The sequence below is a fragment of the Pteropus medius genome, unplaced genomic scaffold (genome assembly GCF_902729225.1).
Source record: "Pteropus medius unplaced genomic scaffold, Ma_sr-lr_union100, whole genome shotgun sequence".
NCBI lineage: Eukaryota > Metazoa > Chordata > Mammalia > Chiroptera > Pteropodidae > Pteropus > Pteropus medius.
This window is the reverse complement of record NW_024344436.1, coordinates 364,224-384,522: the sequence shown is the minus strand read 5'-3', so window position 1 is coordinate 384,522 and position 20,299 is coordinate 364,224. Positions and strand designations below refer to the sequence as shown.

At 38.7% G+C, this 20,299-nt stretch overlaps 1 pseudogene; it reads right to left on the bottom strand.

Moving 5' to 3' along the window:
- Nucleotides 1-3,843: 3,843 nt before the first annotated feature.
- LOC120610527 (40S ribosomal protein S13-like) overlaps nt 3,844-20,299 on the bottom strand; it is a 32,142-nt pseudogene continuing 15,686 nt past the window's right edge.

Sequence of the window (20,299 nt, the reverse complement as noted above, 5' to 3'; positions counted from 1 at the left end):
CAAACGCGTCTTCTAAATCTCAGTCTCAGCGACATGTTTTCTGCATTTTCATTCTCTTGGTGAAATGAGCAGGTCGGGAGCCCACCCCACACAGCGGGGTGTCTCACAGCAGCTTGTAGGACAATGAGGAGGAAATTGGTTTTCCGGGAAGCAATTTCTCTATCAGCAGAGTAGTTCTGTATTTGCATAGAGGAGAGGTTAGGCTGACAGTTGGAAGGATTCCATCTGCTACTTGGAGTCCTAATTTGGATAACTGCAGCGTTAAAAAGACACTATGAAATGCACTTCTGAATGTGGGAAGGAGTGTTGATCCAGAGATTGGGGACCTCCAGGCCAAAGGAACTGGCTGGAAATGGACTCACCCTGAGACCTTGAGCTGATTCTTTACTCTCTCTCCTTTTCTCTTACTAAATATAAAATGAGGTCAAGCAGTGCATGAAGCAGGAGTTAAGGACAAATTGAAGATTTAATAATAAATATTTATAGTGCTTAACTTGTTACAGGGCTTATGTAGATCCTTATTAAATACTTGTCAGTTTGACTTGTTTCCTTGATTTATACTAGAATTTAGAAAGCCAGAGGAATTATTAGCTTATATCTTGTCATTTTAATGTCCTGTTTCTGAGAGAAAAAAGGAAACTCTAGAAAATATCATCTACTATCCAAGGAATGTTATCCTCCTGGAGGAAATCTTTTAGTTTTCAAGATTCTTTTTGGCCCAGTCTGCAAGAGCTCAAGACTCTGAGATTCATCTGGCTTCTTATCTTATATTTTTCTGGTGTTTAGGGGACAGCCTCACCCATTCTGAATTAAAGCAGGCACTGTAGGGTTAGGTCAGTCCACTCAAGGAAAAGCAGCCTGGAACAATGACCCCTTCTTGTCCTCCCCCACCCACACCCTGTTGACTCAACCTTCAGAGTTGAGAAAACAGAGAACATTTCTGCCTACGACCTCTGGCAAGTCATTAAGCTTCTCTGGGCTTTGGCTTCTTCAATTATCAAATGAGAGAGATTGGACTGCGTGAGCTCTAAGAACCACAGCCATGAATCCTCTTTTCTGGAACAGCATCAGTTCAAATAATCTGTTTGCTGTCCCAGTAGGTGCGCTTGGGTTTGACAGGCTAAGTGTCCTAGTTTTGGGTTCTGCAAATATGGTCACTGTATTTATAAGATCACTTCAGCACTGACATTCTATGCCTCTAGGATTCTAAGTAGGTAATAGCTTTAAGTGACTGTTCTCATTACCAGTGATAAGACCTTAAGCAAGTTGGTTCACCTCTCAGGAATTCAGATTCTTTTCTGTAAAATTAGGGATAATAAAATCCTATTTCAAGGCAGAGAGCTGGACAGAGATTTATGATTCAATGACTTGGAGCCCATATGCTTAGACAAAAGCATAGCTAGACCCCTGGATGTTTAAAAGAGGTCTGCAGATTGCCCCCCAAATATTTGAGCAGAGGCACCAATGGTGTCTCTCTCTTAAGACAAATTCCCTTTGCAACTTGGAAAAAATCAGAAGCACCATCCAAGCTGTTTATTATGGAGAAAGGAATTCTTATGGTGAGATATCAGTGGTTTCTGAAGCAAAGCTTCTTATGCATTCCTTCTCTTGAGAACATTGGAAAGCCTTTCAGGAATTCACTCCAAAGTCCTAGGAATTTCAGATTATTACCTCTCCTTCCTTTCAGTATTTCCATTATCAGAGAAGATGAGAGAGAGAGACTTCGGGAGGAATTCAGAGACTCTAAACATGGCTTCAGTAACAAGCTGTGTGCTGCTGTACAAAGCACATACTTTCTCTGAGCCCAGTTTCCTCATATGAAAAATTAGAATGTTTGATTACATACATGAGTTCCAAGATCTGTTTAGAGGTTCTATGGACTCTCAAATGGTGGATTTCAGGCATCAACAGGGGTTATTAGAGGGCAGAGAAAATTCCTTTCCCCTTCAAATCATAGGTAGGCAACCATGTCTTCCATTGCCTTTCTAGATTATCAATGGAGTGGGCTTTTTCTTGAGAGATGGATTTTGATGTTCGTACCTTTATTCATGTCTCCCATCCATCATGTCTAACCCTAGTCCTGTGCCTGGCACACAGCATATGTCTCCTGGTAATTTAGGTTTCTGTTAAAAAAAAAGTAATAATGGGATGCTTTGTAAATATTCCAAGTTGGTTCTTCATTGGTAAAGACAGGCTATTTATAGTGTGTGGAACAGAATTTAAGTTGAAGAACTAGGAGCCAGGCAGTACAGGAGGTGACTGTACTAGTCCCCACACAAGGCAATGAGACATGAGAATAGCACCCCGTCTTCCAAACTAAACACTGAGTTGACTCTTCGTTCTTGTCCCTTATTCCTCACACTTCCTTCAACACCAGTCCCTATGGAAATCTTCATCATGGATGATTCTCAAATCTGCCCACTTGTCTGCATTTTCCTTGCTTCTGCCTGAGTTCAGGACATCACAAGGCCTCCCTCAGGTGGCTCACCTGCAAGAGCTTTCTTACAGTTTTGCTGCATCTAATATGCCCCTTCCAGGTGCATTTAAAAACAATTATGGACTACTTTTAGCATGGAGAAAAGTTAAGAGAATAGTATCAAAATGCTCAAGAGAGGCAGTAAGATTCACTTTAGAAATAAATAGTTTTAGCTCAATCCTGATTCTACCACTTTCTGTCTGGGCAACATTAGCAAGTTCCTTGATCTTTCTGTACCTTGGTTTCTTCATCTATAAAATGGGAGTGATGACAGAAGTGCACTGACTTCATAAAGTTGTGAGAATCAATTTACTTATTTACATGCTATGTGTGTTAGTTAGCCTTATTCTCTACCCTTCTACCCTTCTCTGATTTTGTGAAACTTAAACCAAACTATTTTGTACTCTTTCTCTAGAGAGAGTACAAATCAATAGCACAATCTAATACTGTCACTTTCCTAATCCTTCAATGGCTGCCTGTTGCCATGAGGACACAGTCTAAACTCCTTTGTAGAGTTTACTAGAGCCTAGGAGGTCTGAACCAGTCTCATCCCACATTTGCATTGGAATGAGGCAGTGGGGAGAGGGCATTCTAGCTGGGAACATTTCATGAAAAAGTAAAAATTAGGTAGGTGGATTGCAGAGGCCTGCAGAATGGTGGCTATGAGCAAGCTTTGGTCTGCAGCTGGACTGCTGAAGTTCATACTGCCGACAAAAGTTTGCTGCCACCAATCTAATGTCAACAAAATCCCCAAATTGGGGTGTGGAAAGAGGAGAAACTTTAATAAGATAAACAGTTTGCAAACTGGGGAAACAGTCTCTTGTGGAAAATGAAAGTGTGCTTCATGGAGCCAAACTGGAGGCCTGCTTTTATAGAAAAAGTTCCCACCCCAGTTCCTGATTGGTCCATTTCTATGCAAACAAGGAATCCAAATTTGCACAGTCTGATTGGTCCAAATATCACTGTCCTGATTGGTTAGAATCACACATTCTGGTTGTTCTTATGGAGTGGCTCTGATTGGTCAGCAAAGATGTAAATGAAGATATAGGTGTGTAGTTCTAATTAGATGGGGCAGATCTCAGCCCATTGGCTATAAGGGGCAGCTCAGATGGCAGGGACATAATGCAGGAGGCTGGTAGTTCAGTTTGTGGCTTTGCCCTGAAACGCAGAGTGTGAGGGAGGCCCCTGTCAATCATGGCTGCTAGACTCTGGTTATAAATTTGAGCTTAATTAACCACAAAGAGTCCTCCTTGGTAGATACATTACTTATTGGGGTCAACAATACTGTGATTTTGCTGCTTATTAGCTACGTGACCTTGGGCTAGTTATTGAACTATCTTGGTTTTCCCATTTGCCATTTTTTTTTTCTAGTTAAAAAATGATTTATTGCTTGAGTATATAGACATGTAAGCAACTAGAACAGAGGCTGTGGGTGACTTGTATTTCTAATTGGAGGACTCATTTGGTCTTATAATATCCAGCCAACCAATGAATATACCTCTTGATCAGAATCATAGAATTTAGCATTCTTTTCCTCTCGAGATGCTTTTGAACATCAACAGTTTTCTTAATTAAATGGTAGAGACCTTCAGGAAGATCAGGAGCCAGTCCTTTGGACTTAAGAATGCTCAAGGTTTTATCGCCTCTCACAAAACATACTTGTGTATCATCGTGTGAGTCTCTCAGAATCACACCGACTTGTGAGAGAATCAGTCCCTTCTTGGCTAGATTGTAGATTTGCTCCTTCATGTCATCAGATGCCAACTTCAGCCAGGTGGAGACACTGCGGCAGAGGGCAGAGCAGACAGAGATAGGCCCTTTCCTAGAGCATCATGTGACCCATGACTGTGGCAGACGGGCAGCAAAAAAGAAAGCACAATTTGTCAATTTTTAAAAGAGTACACTTGCTTCAAGAGGTCTTGGGATGATTGAATGAGCTAATATGTAAAGTGATTAGAACAGTTTTATACACGTAGTGAACACTTAAGAAATGTTCATTCTTGTTTGGGGTAAGAATAAAGGTGCAATGGTGCAGATTTTGTAGGATCTCAAAGGCAGGTAAAGGAATTAGACTGGACTTGATAAGAATAAGGTGGTTAGTAGTGTGCAGAGTAGAATTCAGGTTGAGGAACCTGACTTGAGCAGCCCAGCCAGAAGGTCGCTGCTGGATTTAGGGTAGTGGGTTTGCAGGGGAAGGAAAAGACTCATCTGAGGCCGATCTCAGGACTGAATGCTAGATCAGATACGGGGGTAAAATATAGCTTTTGAAATGTTCCAAGACAGCATTTTCTAGAATACTAGGTCCAGAAAGCCACCCACGAGCAGTATCCATTCACCCAAATTTGAGAAATGTCACTTATTTCCCAATTTGGAAAGTCACAATATACGTTAGCAGGTTAAAGCAGTCTAGAAACCCTGAAGTAAACAAGTATTTAAAATTTTGATAAATTTACTCTTTCCAAAATAATTTCGTCATAGGACATCCATCTCTCTCATGGCCCCAGGAATAACATAGAAGAACGGGTGTTGGGTGGGACACCCTCTGGAATATACTGCCCTGAGATAACACCAGAGAACTGGATAAACAGTGCTGGATGAAGGAGAACACACACATTCACAGCCACACAGTTACTATTTTCCTTTCCTCTGTTCTCTGGTGGGCTCAGGCAGTGGGGAGCCCAGAAGGACAGTTTAAAATTAAATGCAGATTTCCCTTTCCTTGCCTGGTGTGAATGTTTTTGCCTTTCTCACCCTCCCTCCTACCCACTTCCTTCTCCAATAGCATTTGCCTGCCCTAGAGAGAGCCATCTGGATATTAATGTTGCAATATTGACTGTTTCAAGGGACCTCCTTTTGGCATTCATTCTAGTTCTCAGCGTTTTACTTTAGTCTCTCTGTGTTAGAAAATCATCTGACTTTTCTAAGTGGTTTCTTTGGGGTAGTATCATTATCACAATTTCACCTTTTCTCTGGAAGTAAGGCAGGCTATTTTTCCCCCTCAAGGACTTCTTGGCATTTCCTTGAGGTTTATTATTCTGTTGTGCTTGAAGTATGTGGCATCCTGTTTGCACTGCAAACAGTAAAATAAAATTCCACCTCCGGATCACTAAGCCTCAGGGACACTTCTGCTGAAGGAAACCCATCTGTCCTGGGTCAGCATCTGAACCCAGGCGACACGCTGGGATTGGAAAGGGAAATCAGACTAGCAGAGGCAATGCTGACTTTAGGCTCACGTTTGAGTTGTGAATGTGGGTAAATGCCAGTAAGAATAGTGCAGACAGGGCCAAGAGGTAATGAGGTTGTGTTAACCAGAGTTTCATGAACTTGGAATGAATAGCACATGCTGGTCCCACTTCTCTATAAGTCTCATCAAGTAATTCTCATGCATAAAGAATTCTCCTGAAAATCCTGTTGTTAATTCATGTAACTGAGCAACCAGGAGCAACCTCAAATGGCAGGCTTTGTGACCTGGTCTCTGGTAGGTTCTGCTTTGGTGGGAATTTGGTCCTGATTAATCTTGGACCGTAAGACATGGTCTGTTCTCTTTGTCTCCTCCTGTAACAACCCTTGGCAGAATGCCATCCTCAGTGTACTTCTGTTAAGAAGAGCACAAAAACGAGGGCGATTTCAGGTTGTACAGAAAGATTGGTGGTTTTCCCTGGCTTTGGAAACAGTTTGCTATACACGGCTTACCGCATACCAGTACCTTTCTCACTTCCAAACTTCTCCCCGGTAATGTCAACATTCTTGGCCTGGTTTCCTGGGTAAACCAGGCCTTTTAAGTTTGTGATTCAGGTAACATGCCTAGTTCCAGGTCAAAACTGTATTTATTCATACAATAACTTTTGAAATGTTTTCCCACCCTCCAAGTCTCCTGATGAGTCTTACCCAGGAGTGTCCAATCCCACACTAAGCTTCAGAACAGGCTTTCTCCTTCCAGCTGTGATTGTAATTTTGTTGTTTGCTCTGTAGTGATTGCCATGGTTTTCTGTCCTTAAGCTCATCCTTTTCCTTCTTGGACAGATAAGGTTTTTATCATAGGAGACTGAGAAATAACTGGGGAGATGTTTTAAAAGAGGCTAATTTCTGAAATTTAGGCAGGTTAGGGTTGATGCTAAAATAATTTTAGTTTTTAAGAAATAGGTTGAGTCTTATTTTGTTGTCATACGCAGGTAAGGCCAGTGACCTATGAGTTATTTGTAGTGTTATTCCTTGTTGATGTCTTTTATCTGTCCGGCAGAGACCATAACTCATTCAGCTTTACATCCCAGAAGCTAGCTCAGTGCTTGACAATAGACAGTGTTCCATGTATGATCATTGAAGAAATTTCCCTCTTCAAAAATAATTCCTTAGTGTGACTGGGTAGTCTCTACTTGATTTTCTTAAGCAAAAGGCAAACTTCTGACCTCACAGACTAGCCCATTCCACTTCTAACTTTTTCAGACATTTAATTACATGAAGTTGAAATCTGCCTTTCTATAACTTTCAATATTGTTCCTACTTCATCCTCTGAGGTCACAACTATAAGTCTAATATCTCTTCGTTTATGATATTTGGTTTCCTAAGTCTTTTCTAATTCATTGAATTTTCTTTTAGATGACAAATTTTCTTAATGTTCATTGCCCTGGTGACTATAAATAAATATTGGTTCATATTAAAGAACACATATCGGAAAATTCTCCTATGAAGCCACGATTGTTCATTAACAACTCTCGTAAGGTGGACTTCAGGAATTGTCCTCTAGTCTCTCCAGGATAGAGCAGGCCTATGTAATCCCTTCCTTTGCCATCTGCTGCCTTTTTCTATTGGCACACCAACATGACACTTAGATTTTTTGAAGCCTAGGACCTGCCACAATAGACGGCAGATTTTCAGAAATGTAGCCCTTGGGAAATGAAAGACAGGGCACCCTTTGATGAAAGTAGGATGGAGAAATATCTGAGGAATTGTGGTTTGGGAAAAAGGCCAAGCCATTTTGAGAGTTATAGTAGATGGAAAAATGAGAAAAGGGGAGAGATCTTGAAAAGCCAGAAGACAAAATGAGAGCAGGAATGCTGGAGAGATCAATAAAGTGAGGTTGTTGAGAGGAAAAGCATACCACTGGCGGGGAGGAGAAGATAAACTTCTCTCAGCTCACAATTCTTTCTCAGTTGACCCATAGTCAAGCTCTGAATTTTTTTTTTAAATGGCAGCATCTGAACTAAATCTGAGACTAAAGTTATTGGATTTAGCTGTCAAGGCAAAATTACTCTATTTAAATTTCATTTTAATATGATTCTGTTCTATGAATCTTGCATCAAATGTGTTTTACATTTGTACTCACGCAAAATGTATGATTAAATTCAGAATAAAAAATGATAAATTAGAGAGATAATGTTAGTTTTATTCGAATGCCGGCCTATTAAGCAAACTTAGTCTTCAATTTAAAATAGACAAGAATTTTCACTAGTAAAAAGCTGAAATATAAGTAACCGTTTTCACATCTATATTTCTTTTCCTAGTCAGTTGGTAGGATGATGTGCTGGGAATTTGATCTCTTTTCTTTAAGAGAAAACTATTGGGCTGTAGTCCCTACATAACACGCTTTCTTCTTATTCTTCCTCCCCTTCCCCTCCCTCTCCTTCCTCCATCTCCTCCTTCTTTTCCTTTCTCTTAGTAGTAAAAAAGCCTTCTTTATTGAGATTCAGTGTAAAACAAAACAAAACAAAACAACAACAACAGTAATAAAGGTGTGAGGCGGGGGTGCTCCCCCATTTCCTATCTCCCATGCTGACTCACAAGGCTGCAGGTACCTACAAAAGCTGCTCATGGTGCATACAAAAAGACAGGTTATTAGTGTCAAAAGGTCCTAAAATCATTTGCCAGGCACTTAGGAGGAGGAAAGATGGGTGGGGAGGAAGCATGGGTCTTGTTCAGCTTGCAGAAGTCCATGAGGGGAGGACTTACTGGCTGTAACACTTTCTTCTTTCTCTTGAAATGTTTCTTTCTTCAGGAAAAACTCCCTGGGATGGGTTTCCATAACTAAATGAGCATCTTGGAGATCAAAAAGTTCAACACATCATTTTGCAGATGAGAGAACCAGAGAGGTTGCTAATTTGCTTGTAATCTTACAGCTAGTTGCTGGCTGCTGTTAGGTCTTTAGAGAATGTTCTACTGCCAGATCTTGGACTTCTGGCATTTAAGTTTGGATAATTTGTTTTCTGTGCCAGAACTTGCAGTCCTTCATCTCTCCTCCAGAGTTCCGGCATTGCCTTTTCTGATTATAACAAATGTGCACACTTCGAATGAACAGCGACTCTGCCTCTTCCTGGAGAAATGTAAAGACCACACAGAGCCTGGATTTAGGGCCTAATTCTAACATATCTTTTAAATGAGATGGGGAATATTGATGTGGAGGATGCTTGAGAGAAAAATAGTATAGAGTACTATACTCAAATAGTATTGAGTATAGAGTACCCTGATTTACATCTGCTTATACTTTATGTCTCTGGTTTTTCTCTAGATATGTCTGTCTGATGTGCCCACGGGGATTGGGGAGTCGGGAGAGGGTGGAATGAGACCATTTTGTTTCTAATTTGATCCCCTGGATGGCTGGTAATGAATATAGTGCTGGTTCCATACACACTCGTGTTCTCTAGAGAAGTTGCATTTGGGAGTATTGCCCTACCTTTGAAGTAACCTGCTTGGTACATTCTGACATAAAACAAGGCTGGCCCCTGGGACAGAATGGAAGTGTGCAACTCCGAGTGATAGTTGATAGTTCTTTGTTAAAAGTCAGGTCCTGACTGGATCCACTGTGTTGGCCTAAACATTCTGAGGCCTGGTATAGTGGCTGCCAGGGCCCTGCTAAGTGAACAAATACAAAAGATTTAGGAAGAACGACCATGCTGGTTAGTATTTCAGTTGGGTACTCTGAGAGACTAGGGTCTTTCACCTGCCCACAGGATATGTTTGGATAGGTAGCCTTTGGCTAATCCAGGACACAACCTCACAGAGTGCATTTACAGAATTTTGTTATTAAACAAACAGAAAATGATTCCCCACTGGTTTTATACTTGACATTGAACTTTACTACAAATATAGGGTACAGCCATAACCAATTTCAGCACCCATTTTCGGTTTCCTCTTTTTCCTCCATGTCTTCTCCCCTATCTCCCATTCTTTCCCTTTCATCTTAATCTGCTACTCTTTGTTTGCTATTCTTTCTATTACTCTTTCCCCATGTTTCTCTCTCTTTTAGATGAGAGACAGGCAGAAAAATTAGGAACAAATTGAGAGTGACACAGGAGGCCATAGAGGGGAGTGCGAAGCACTCCGGCTCTGCACTGAGGTTCAAACCCTGGTTTTGACCTTTCCTAGTTGCGGAATTCTGAGCAAATTATTCAAACTGTCTGAGCTGTGGTTTTTTCACTGGTAAAATGAAACAAAAAAGAGAGCATAGCTCATCAGTTTTTGTGAAAATTAGAAAAGATAATGCAGGTCAAGGCCTAAATATAGTGGTTGAACATTAGTTAATGGTAGCTACTTTTTAATATTAAGAGAAAGAGAATATGTATTGTCAAAGCCATGCTGATATTTATGCTCTGTGTTTAAGCATAGGATATTTAATTCTATAACAAAATTGCATGTTTCAAATGTATGCTTTTAAGGCTATGGGACAAGATCTTCCATTTGTGTGGGATACATTTTAGATGACTGGCCCTTGGGATAAGTTGTCCCACTTACCTACCTGTTCCCCTCCTTTATTCTGTGAAACTCAGTGGACTGAGGACCACAGAGAACAGGGAAGGGAGGTGGGCATTTCTAAACTTGAAGCTGAGATATGCATGTTAGTTATTGTAAGTATCAGAAGTCATCTGGAACAATCTCTTATCCTATGCAGAATCTCATAGACAGCCTTACTGGTGTACAGATGTACTTGGTAGTTTGTTTAGATTTGAACACTACAAGCTGCAGCCGGAGGTATAATGGTGATGAGAGAAATGAGAATGAGGAGACACAGTTAGAAGGGGAGGTGCCAGGGACTACATGCTCAATAAATGATAGGGTGATTGAATGACAAATGCATTTACCTATCTACCATGGGCCAGGTCCTGTGCTAGGCTGCAAGAAATAAGATGAATAAAAAATGGTCCTTGTTTGGTGAGAGACAGAAATATAAACAAATATTAATTACAAAGCAATGTAGTGTAGAATTTACTGCTTAATGGTTTGCTCAATCTCTGCAGTTGGACATGTGGCTTTGAATCCCAGTTCTATCACTTTCTGAGTAAATTTGGTCATGTTAACTAACCTCTTTGGGCCTCAGTTTCTTCATCTATTAAATAGAGATAATAACAGTATCTTTCTTCCTCATTAAGGTAGAGATGAGGATTGAATGAGTTGATATAGATAAAGTATATAGACCTCTGCCTGCTACAAAGTAAGTGCTATGAACTTCTTGGCAACTATTATTAACATCACAGATAAGGTCACCATGTGTTATATGGGCACAGAGGAAAGAGCAGGTGACTCTCTCTGGAGAGGTCTAGGAGGTCTATGGAGGAGGTAACAGTTGATTTGAGCCTTGCTCTAGTTGTTTGCGAGGCAGAAATAGGGTAGGGTAGGTGCCCAAGAGGAGAATCCACACAGAGACAGTGTCACATGCATGGACAAGGATTCTTGAAAGAAGATGGGGTTATCGGAAAACTATCAGTAAACTGATTACTTGCGAGGTCCTTAAATACACTTTTTTTTCTTTCAGAGTTGCAAGAAAGGGGAAATTACCCATGCACATGAAGAAAATATATTCTTATGTGTTTGGTTCCGATATTGCCTGAAAGCACTGAGTGCACGTGTGTAGGTGGAAGGTGGCCTCTGTAAGTTGAAGAAAGCTGTTTTTATATATACAAGAGTATACAGAAACACGTACATGTATATACATGTTGATTTCCATGCACTGAGACAATTGTCCTTTGTGGCTGGTTTGGAAACCATCCTGGTCTTGCAAAATTCAGACTTGTACTGATCATAGACTTTTAGACCACAGAGATGACATAATCCAACAACCTTCTTTTATAGCCAATAAGCCTGAGGCCCAGAGGATGACTTGCTTAGCATTACTGCATTCCCCAGACAATTAGTGGGAGAACCGGGACGAGAATTTGGGTGTTGTTATAGGCCGAATTTTGTATACCCAAAATTCATATGTTAAAAAGAAAATTTCTTATGTTGAAATACCTTAAATGTGGCCATATTTGGAAATAGAGTCTTTAAAGAGGTAGTTAAGTTAAAATGAGGTCATTAGAATGACCCCTAGTCCAGTCTGACTGATGTCTTTATAAGAAAAGGAGATTGGACATAGATACCTTCAGTGGGAATACCATATGATGACATAGGGAGAAGGTGGCCAACTATAAACAAACAGAGAGATCTCGGAAGAAATCAACCTGCTGACACATCAATCTTAGACTTCTATCCTCTGGAATTGTGAGAAAATAAATTTCTGTTGTTTACATCACCCAGTCTGTGGTAGGTTATTATAGTGGTCCTAGCAAACAAATACAAGTATCCTCACAAGACCCATGCTCTTGCCAACGCCTCCACAGGTTAGTAGGATGAGGCTGTGAGGCCAGGCAGGAGTTCTCTGAAAATTCTGCTAGTTCTCTAGCAAACAAATACAAGTATCCTCATAACAAGACCCATGCTCTTGTCACTACCTCCACAGGTTAGTAAGATGAGGCTGTGAGGCCAGGCAGGAGTTCTACAAGTCTTCAGCTTGTGAGGGAAGGCTGGGGCTTGCACTTGGCTCAGGGTGAGTCCTCTAACACCCTGGCACTTCTCCAGCTCTGGACTACTCTTAGAATGAATATTATCCCATGCTGTGCCTAAGTAATTTACAACCTCACCCAATGAATTAATTTCCATCCATAAGACTCAGCTAAGTTTCACCAATGTTGACTCGATGAAAAGTTGATACTGATGGTATTTTGTAATTGATGATGATGATGATGGTGATGATTTAACTTGTGTACAGAGACTATCAATAAATATTACTGTTTTATTTGCATTTCTTTATCTTGATTGTAGTCTTATTGTGGGCAAACACTTTAACAAAGTATTCATTTTTTTATTCTTTGCTCTTAAAAAAAAAATCTTCGTTAGGTAATAAGAAAAATTGTCTGCAATAATCCAAACAAACCATGACCCTGTTCTGGAATCAGAACAAGGTCATTAATTGTCAACTCTCCATTGACATACTGCCATCTGGTGGAGCAAGGCCTGTGGCTCCACTTTCATAGTCTTGATGTTGCCTGTATCTTGACATATGTTTGTTCCCATTTCCTGCTGATTTTCTTGACAGCTGTCCAAATCCAGGGGCGAAACCACTCAGGTCCAAGTCTTTGCAAAATACTGCAGGAGATAAAAATTGTCTTCAATTTTCTCCTGCTTTGCCTTTCAATGATGCTAGTAGCCTGGTGGTCCCCCTCCTTGGGATGAAATTATGAATTCCATTCACCAAATTAACATCTTTCACCCTCTGTAAATTCCATTTATTTCCGCACTCACAGTTTAGAAATTGTTTCCGAAACTACTCTCTCATTAGGTTCTCAAACAAGTTTTGGGAGTAGGCTAGTCTAGAATATTAATCTCATTCAACAAAAGTTTTTGAATTTTGTCTGTGCTCATACTGGGGTCTAGGGATACAAAGAAGGAAAGACCAGGATCAACTTAATTCATTGGGTACAGAAGGCCCAGTGCCTGGAGTCTATGATATTTTTAGGAACCATCAAAAATTCAAAAATAACAAAAGTAAAACCAATGAATCACTAAAGTAATAATTAGTAGAAGTTTGTTGTGCACACACTAAAAAGAGAGTTTGTAAACCAGGAGCACTCAAACCAAAACTTGGATTGAGGCTCAGGAGTACATTGTTATAAAGCAGCTTATATAGTGAGAAAGCAGTGACTCTTTATTCTTCACAGTGATTGGTTACAATATTAGAATTCTCTTAAATGTTAGGAAATTGGTTAGTGCTTACCTCATATCAACCCTGGGAAACAGTTTAAGTTTGGCTTATCATTTTCAGAAGCACAAGCAAGAAATGACCCAAGTCAAGTTAACCTTGCAAAATAAGTGAAATTAAACTTTGTTCGTATGACTAAACTGTTTTTTTCTGCTCAAGGAATTTTTAAGATTGCTCTTTGTTTTTTATTTTAACAAGACCCATGAAAATGTTAATTCCTTTTAAACTCAAGAAAAACAAACTTTTAGATGGAAGAAAGTTTTACTCTATGAATATTAATATATCAATCCTCATGAATATTAATATATTAATATATTCATCCTATGAATATTAATATATTCATCCTCAATGCAAATTTTCAATACAATTTCAATATATATTTTTTATTCTTCTTTATCGTCTTTTTAAAAATTAAGTTTATTGGGGTAACAATGATTAATACAATTATATAATTTTCAGGTGTACATTATAATTTGATATCTGTATATTCTATTGTGTGTTTACCACCTAAAGTCCAGTTTCCTTCAGTTACCATATATTTGATCCCCTTTACCCACTTCACCCTCCCCGTACCCCCCTATAGTTGACCCCCTTTAACCGTCTACCTACCCTATCCTACCCCATCCCCTACCCTCTGGTAACCACTAATCTATAGTCCACATCCATGAGTCTCTATTTGTCCTATTCATTTGTTGCTTTTAGGTTTCTATCCCACATATAAGTGATATCACATGATTTTCAGCTTTTTCTGTCTGACTTATTACGCTTAGCATGATTATCTCGAGAGCCATCCATGTTCTCGCAAATGGCAGTATTTCATCTCTTCTTATGGCTGAGTAATATTCCACTGTATATATGTACCATGGCTTCTTTAGCCAATCATCTAACATAGAACACTTTGGTTGCTTCCATGTCCTGGCCACTGTGAATGCTACTATGAACATCAGTGTGCAAATCTTTTTCAGATATGGGTTTTCAAGTCTTTGGGGTAAATACCCAGCAGAAGGATTGCTGGATCATATGGTAGATCAATTCTTAATTTTCTGAGGAACCTCCATACTGTTTTCAATAGTGGCTGCACCAATTTGCAGTCCCACCAGCAGTGTATGAGGGTCTCTTTTTCTCCGTATCCTCTCCAACATTTGCTATTACTTGTCCTGTTGATTATAGCTATTCTAATAGGTGTGAGATGATATCTCATTGTGGTTTTGATTTGCATTTCTCTAATAGCTAGCGATGTTGAGCATCTTTTCAAATATTTGTTGACCGTTTCTATGATCCCCAAGGAGAAGTGTCTGTTCAGGTCCTTGCCCATTTTTGGATTGGATTGCTTTTTTTTGTTGTTGTTGTTATTGAGTTGTATGAGTTCTTTATATGTTTTGGATATTAGGCCCTTATCTGAGGCATTGCTTGCAAATATATTTTCCCATTCGGATGGTTGTCTCTTTATCTTGTTGACGGTTTCTTTTGCTGAGCAGAAACTTTTTAGTTTGATGTAGTCCAATTCATTTATTTTAGCTTTTACTTCCCTTGCTTTTGAGGTCAAATTCATAAAATCCTCTTTAAGTCTAAGGTCTTTGAGTTTAGTTCTTATGTTTTCCTCTATGCATTTTATTGTTTCAGGCCTTATATTCAGGTCCTTAATCCATTTTGAGTTAATTGTGGTGTGTGGTGATAGACAACAGTCTAGTTTCATTGTTTTGCAGGTGGTCTTCCAGTTTTCCCAGCACCATTTATTGAAGAGGCTTTCCTTTCTTCATTTTATGTTTTTGTTTTTTTTGTTGTAAATTATTTGCCCATATAAATATGGGTTTACTTGTAGACTCTCAATTCTGTTCCACTGATTCGTGTGTCTGTTTTGCTGCCAATATCATGCTGTTTTGATTACTGTTGCTTTGTAGTATCATTTGAAGTCGGGCAGAGTGATGCTTCCAGCCTTGTTATTTGTTCTCAAGATGGCTTTGGCAATTCGGGCTCTTTTTTGCTTCCATACATCTGATGATTTTTTGTTCTATTTCTTTATAAATGCCGATGGCATTTTGATGGGGATTGCATTAAGTCTGTAGAATGCTTTAGGTAATATGGTCATTTTAACTATGTTGATTCTTCCAATCCAAGAACAGGGAATATCCTTCCATTTCTTTATATCTTCTTTAATTTCTTTTAACAGGGTCTTGTAGTTTTCATTACATAGGTCCTTCACATGTTTCGTTAAATTTATTCCTATGTATTTTATTCTTTTTGGTGCAATTGCAAAAGGAATTATTTTTTCTACTTCTTTTTATGACATTTCATTATTAGAATATAGGAACGTTATGGATTTCTGAACATTGATTTTGTATCCAGAAACTTTACTGTATTTGCTTATCGTTTCTGGTAGCGTTCTTGTGGAGTCTTTAGGGTTTTCTATATAGAGAATCATATCATCTGCAAGTAGAGAGAGTGTGACCTCTTCATTTCCTATTTGGATGCCTTTTATATCTTTCTCTTGTCTGATTGCACTCACTAGGACCTCTAATGCTATTTTGAACAATAGTGGCAATAGTGGACAGCCTTATATTGTTCCTGATCTTAGAGGGAAAGGTTTTAGTTTTTCACCATTAAGTATAATCTTGGCTGAGGGTTTGTCAAATATGGCCTTTATTATGTTAAGATATTTTTCTTCCATACCGATTTTGTTAAGTTTTTGATCAGAAATGGATGCTGTATCTTGTTGAAGGCATTTTTTGCATCTATTGATATGATCATATGATTCTTATTTTTCAACTTGTTTATGTGGTGTATCACATTAATTGATTTGTGTATGTTGAACCATCCCTGTGCCCCTGGGATGAAGTCTACTTGATCATGGTGTATAATCTTTTTAATATGTTGCCGAATTTGCATTTGTGTTTACGAGAGATATTGGTCTGTAGTTTAATTTTTTTTGTGTTATCTTTACCAGGTTTTGGTATGGGTGTAATATTGGCCTCATAAAATGAGTTGAAAAGTATTGCCTCCTCTTTGATTTTTTGGAAGAGTTTGAGGAGAATAGGTATTAAATCTTCTTTGAAAGTTTGTTAGAATTCACTGGTGAAGCCATCTGGTCCTGGACTTTTACCTTTCGTTAGGTTTTTGATGATTGTTTCAATTTCCATACTGCTGATCAGTCTATTTAGATTTTCCAGTTCTTCTTGATTCAGTCTACGAAGATTGTATTTTTCTAAGCACTGGTCCATTTCTTCTAGGTTATTAAATTTGGTGTTATATACTTTTTCATAGTATTCTTGTATGATCCTTTGTATTTCTGTGATGTCAGTCATAATTTCTCCTCTTTCATCCCTGATTTTGTTTAATTGTGTCCTTTCTCTTTTTTCTTTACTAAGTCTAGCCAGAGGTTTGTCAATTTTATCTACCTTCTCAAAGAACCAGCTCTTCATTGCATTTCTTTTTTCTTTTTTTCTTTTTTTTCTTTTTTTGTTGTTGTTGTTTTCAATTTCATTTATTTTGGCTCTAATTTTGATGATTTCTTTCCTTCTGCTGACTTTAGGCTTCAATTGTTCTTCCTTTTCTATATTTTTAAAGACGAAGTGTTAAGTTGTTTATTGGGGCTTGCTCTTATTTTTGGAGATAGGCCTGCAATGATATGAACTTTCCTCTTATGACCGTTTTTGCCTTCTCCCAAAAGTTTTGATATATTGTATTATCATTATCATTCCCTTCTATGTATCTCTTGATCTCTCTTTGTATTTCTTCTCTGACCCAGTTATTCTTCAGTAGCATATTGTTTAATCTACATGTGTTTATGGCTCTTCCTGATTTCTTTTTCCAGTTGATCTCTAGTTTCAAAGCATTAAGATTAGAGAATATGGTTGGTATGATTTCAACCCTCTTATATTTGTTGAGGCTATCTCTGTGTTCTAGTATGTGGTCAATTCTTGAGAATGTTCCATGTGCACTATAGAAGAATGTATAAGCATCTGTTTTGTGATTGAAGGCTCTGTAAATGTCAACTATGTGCAGTTGGTCTATATGTCATTTAAGCATGTTATTTATTTCTTGATTTTCTGTTTATATAATCTGTCCATATCTGACAGTGGGGTATTTAGGTTTCCTACTATGATAGTGTTTTGGTCTGTTTCTCCCTTTAGTTCTGTTACTAATTGCTTTACACATTTCGGGGCTTCCTGATTGGGAGCATAGACATTAATAAGTGTTATGTCTTCTTGGTGCATGATTCTCTCTATCATTATGAAGTTTCCTTCAGTATCTTTCTTTACTTTTTTTATTTTGAATTTTATTTTGTCCAATATTAGTACCGCTACTCCCACTTTTCTATGAATGCCATTTGCTTGAAATATCATTTTCCACCCTTTCACTTTGAGTCTTTGGAGCTGAGATGTGTCGCCTGGAGGTAACATATGGTTAGATTTAGTTTTTTGATCCATTCTGCAACTCTGTGCCTTTTTATTGATGAGTTCAGTCCATTTACATTTAGGGGGATTACTGAAATATGAGGTCTTCTTACAGCCATTTATCTTTTGCTTTCTGGTAGCTCAGTGTTTCTGTTTCTTCCTTGTCCTTGTGTTTCTGTTTTCTTTATTTTGGTTGGCTTTTGTGGGTTTTGCCTCTAGTTCTTCTTGTTTTACATTATATACTTCTGTTCTGAATCTTCTGTGTCTGGTTTCCATTACAAATATGTAAAGGATAGTTATATATATACAATCATCCATTTTCTTCTGTGCGTGCCTTATAACCATTCCTTTTTGTGAATTTGGATCTTTGTTATCTCAATTTGTCCCCATGTATGCTGAATGCTCATTACTATCTTGTTATAATAATTCTCTGGTTATTATTTAAGCTTATAATGCCCTGTTCTTAGTAAGGGTTGCTTTTATTTGCCTGATAGTCACTTTATTCCTATTTATTTATTTATTTTGTTGTTAATTTGTTTTAGGTGAGCTGACCCCTTTTAGTACTTCCTGTAGTGCACGCCTCGTAGTGGAGAATTCTCTCAATTTTTGTATGTCTGGAAAGTTCTTAATTTCTCCTTCATATCTAAAGGAGAGCTTAGCTGGATACATTATTCTAGGCTGGTAGTTCCTTTCACTTAATAGTTTAAATATTTGATCCCATTCCTTTCTGGCTTGTAAGGTTTGCGCTGAGAAGTCCGAGGATAATCTAATGTGTTTTCCTTTTTAAGTTACCATTTTCTTCTCCCTAGCTGCCCCGAGAATTCTGTCTTTGTTGTTGATTTTTGATAATTTTAATACAATGTGTCTTGGTGAAGGCCTTTTTGGGTTGAGATAATTGGGTGTTCTATTGACTTCTTGAATTCCAAGCTCCAACTTATTCTTTAGATTTGGGAAATTCTCATCTACTATTTTCTGAAAATGCTTTCTAGTCTCTGCTCGTTTTCCTCATCTTCGATAATTCCCATTATTCTTATATTTCCTCTCCTGATGATATCAGATATTTCTTAATTTCTCTTTCATTATTTTTTATTTTTCAGTTTCTCCCTTCTTCCTTCTGATTTATTTCTAGATTTCTGTCTTCGATATCATTGATCCTTTCTTCCATTTGGTCAACTCTATTTCCCAAGCTTGCTATTTCATTTTTCAACTCTTGCAGTGTATTTTTTATCTCCAGAAGTTCAATTTGTTCTTTTTGATGGTTTTAATCTTCTTGCTCTGCTCATCTAGTTGTTTTTGCGGTTTCTGAAATTGTTGATATGACTCGTTTTGGAACTCATTGAAGTTTTTCAGAAGTACCATCGTGAATTCTCTGTCATTTAAGTTGCATATTTCTATGTCTGTAAGCTTATTTTCTGGAGATTTTCCTTTTTATTTCTGAAATGACTTGTCATTTTGGTTGTTCATGGTGTTTAATGGACTATTTCTGCGCCTGGGCATTAATAGAAGTGTATTCTGTTGTTTTTCCAGAAAGAAGATTTCTTATATAAAGGTCTCTCTTTAGCTTGCTGCAAAGAAGTCGCTTTTCTTTTGGTTTCCAGTAGGTGGCGTCTAAACCTCTTGGATCCCTGCTTTATATAAAGCCTTGAAAATGCCTTTTCATTTTCTGATAGATATTTAATCACATTGATTACCTTCAGTTTCAGTCCCTGTCAGTATCAGCAACAGTTTCAGTAGTGTTTGCTCAGATTCCCCTGGGGCTCTTCGGTGATCGGTATCAGAGGGTATGGGGGGAAGGGCCCTCTGGGTTAAGGGTTAGGGGCTGCATCTCAACCTCAGTTTTGCAACTGCAGCCGGTAATAATCAACTGCTGTTTTTCTGCTGTCCTGATTCTCTGCCTTCTGCTCTGATGACTGGGCCCTGCTGCCGGCCGCAGGGAGCTCACAATTCTCCCAGGCAGGGCTGTTCAGGGAAGTCACCACACCTTCTCCCCTCCTCCTCCTCCTCCTCCTCCTTCTCCTCCTTCTCCTCCTCCTCCTACAGGGAGCTCGGGCAGCTGCGAGAGGTAGCTTCTTTATTTCTCCCAGTCCACCACACAACACCTGGGATTCTGACCTGTGGTGGCTCTTATGTGCAGATTTCACGCTCATATGTGCTGATGTACAGTTTGGGTGTTTTTGCTGAGTTTTAGATGTTCAGCTTATTGTTGTTTCAAGGGGAGGGATCCGGGGATGTCTCTCACTCCACCGTGTTTCCAAAGTTTGCTCCTGATTGTCTTTTTTTTTTTTTTAACTACTACAGTTGTCTGTAGAGACAAACCAAATCTTCAAAACTACCACAAGGTAATAATGGACATTTTTAGCAAAAGCTCAGAGTATACATTGTGATGATTTGCATATATTTGTACACATATGTCTGCATCTGAAT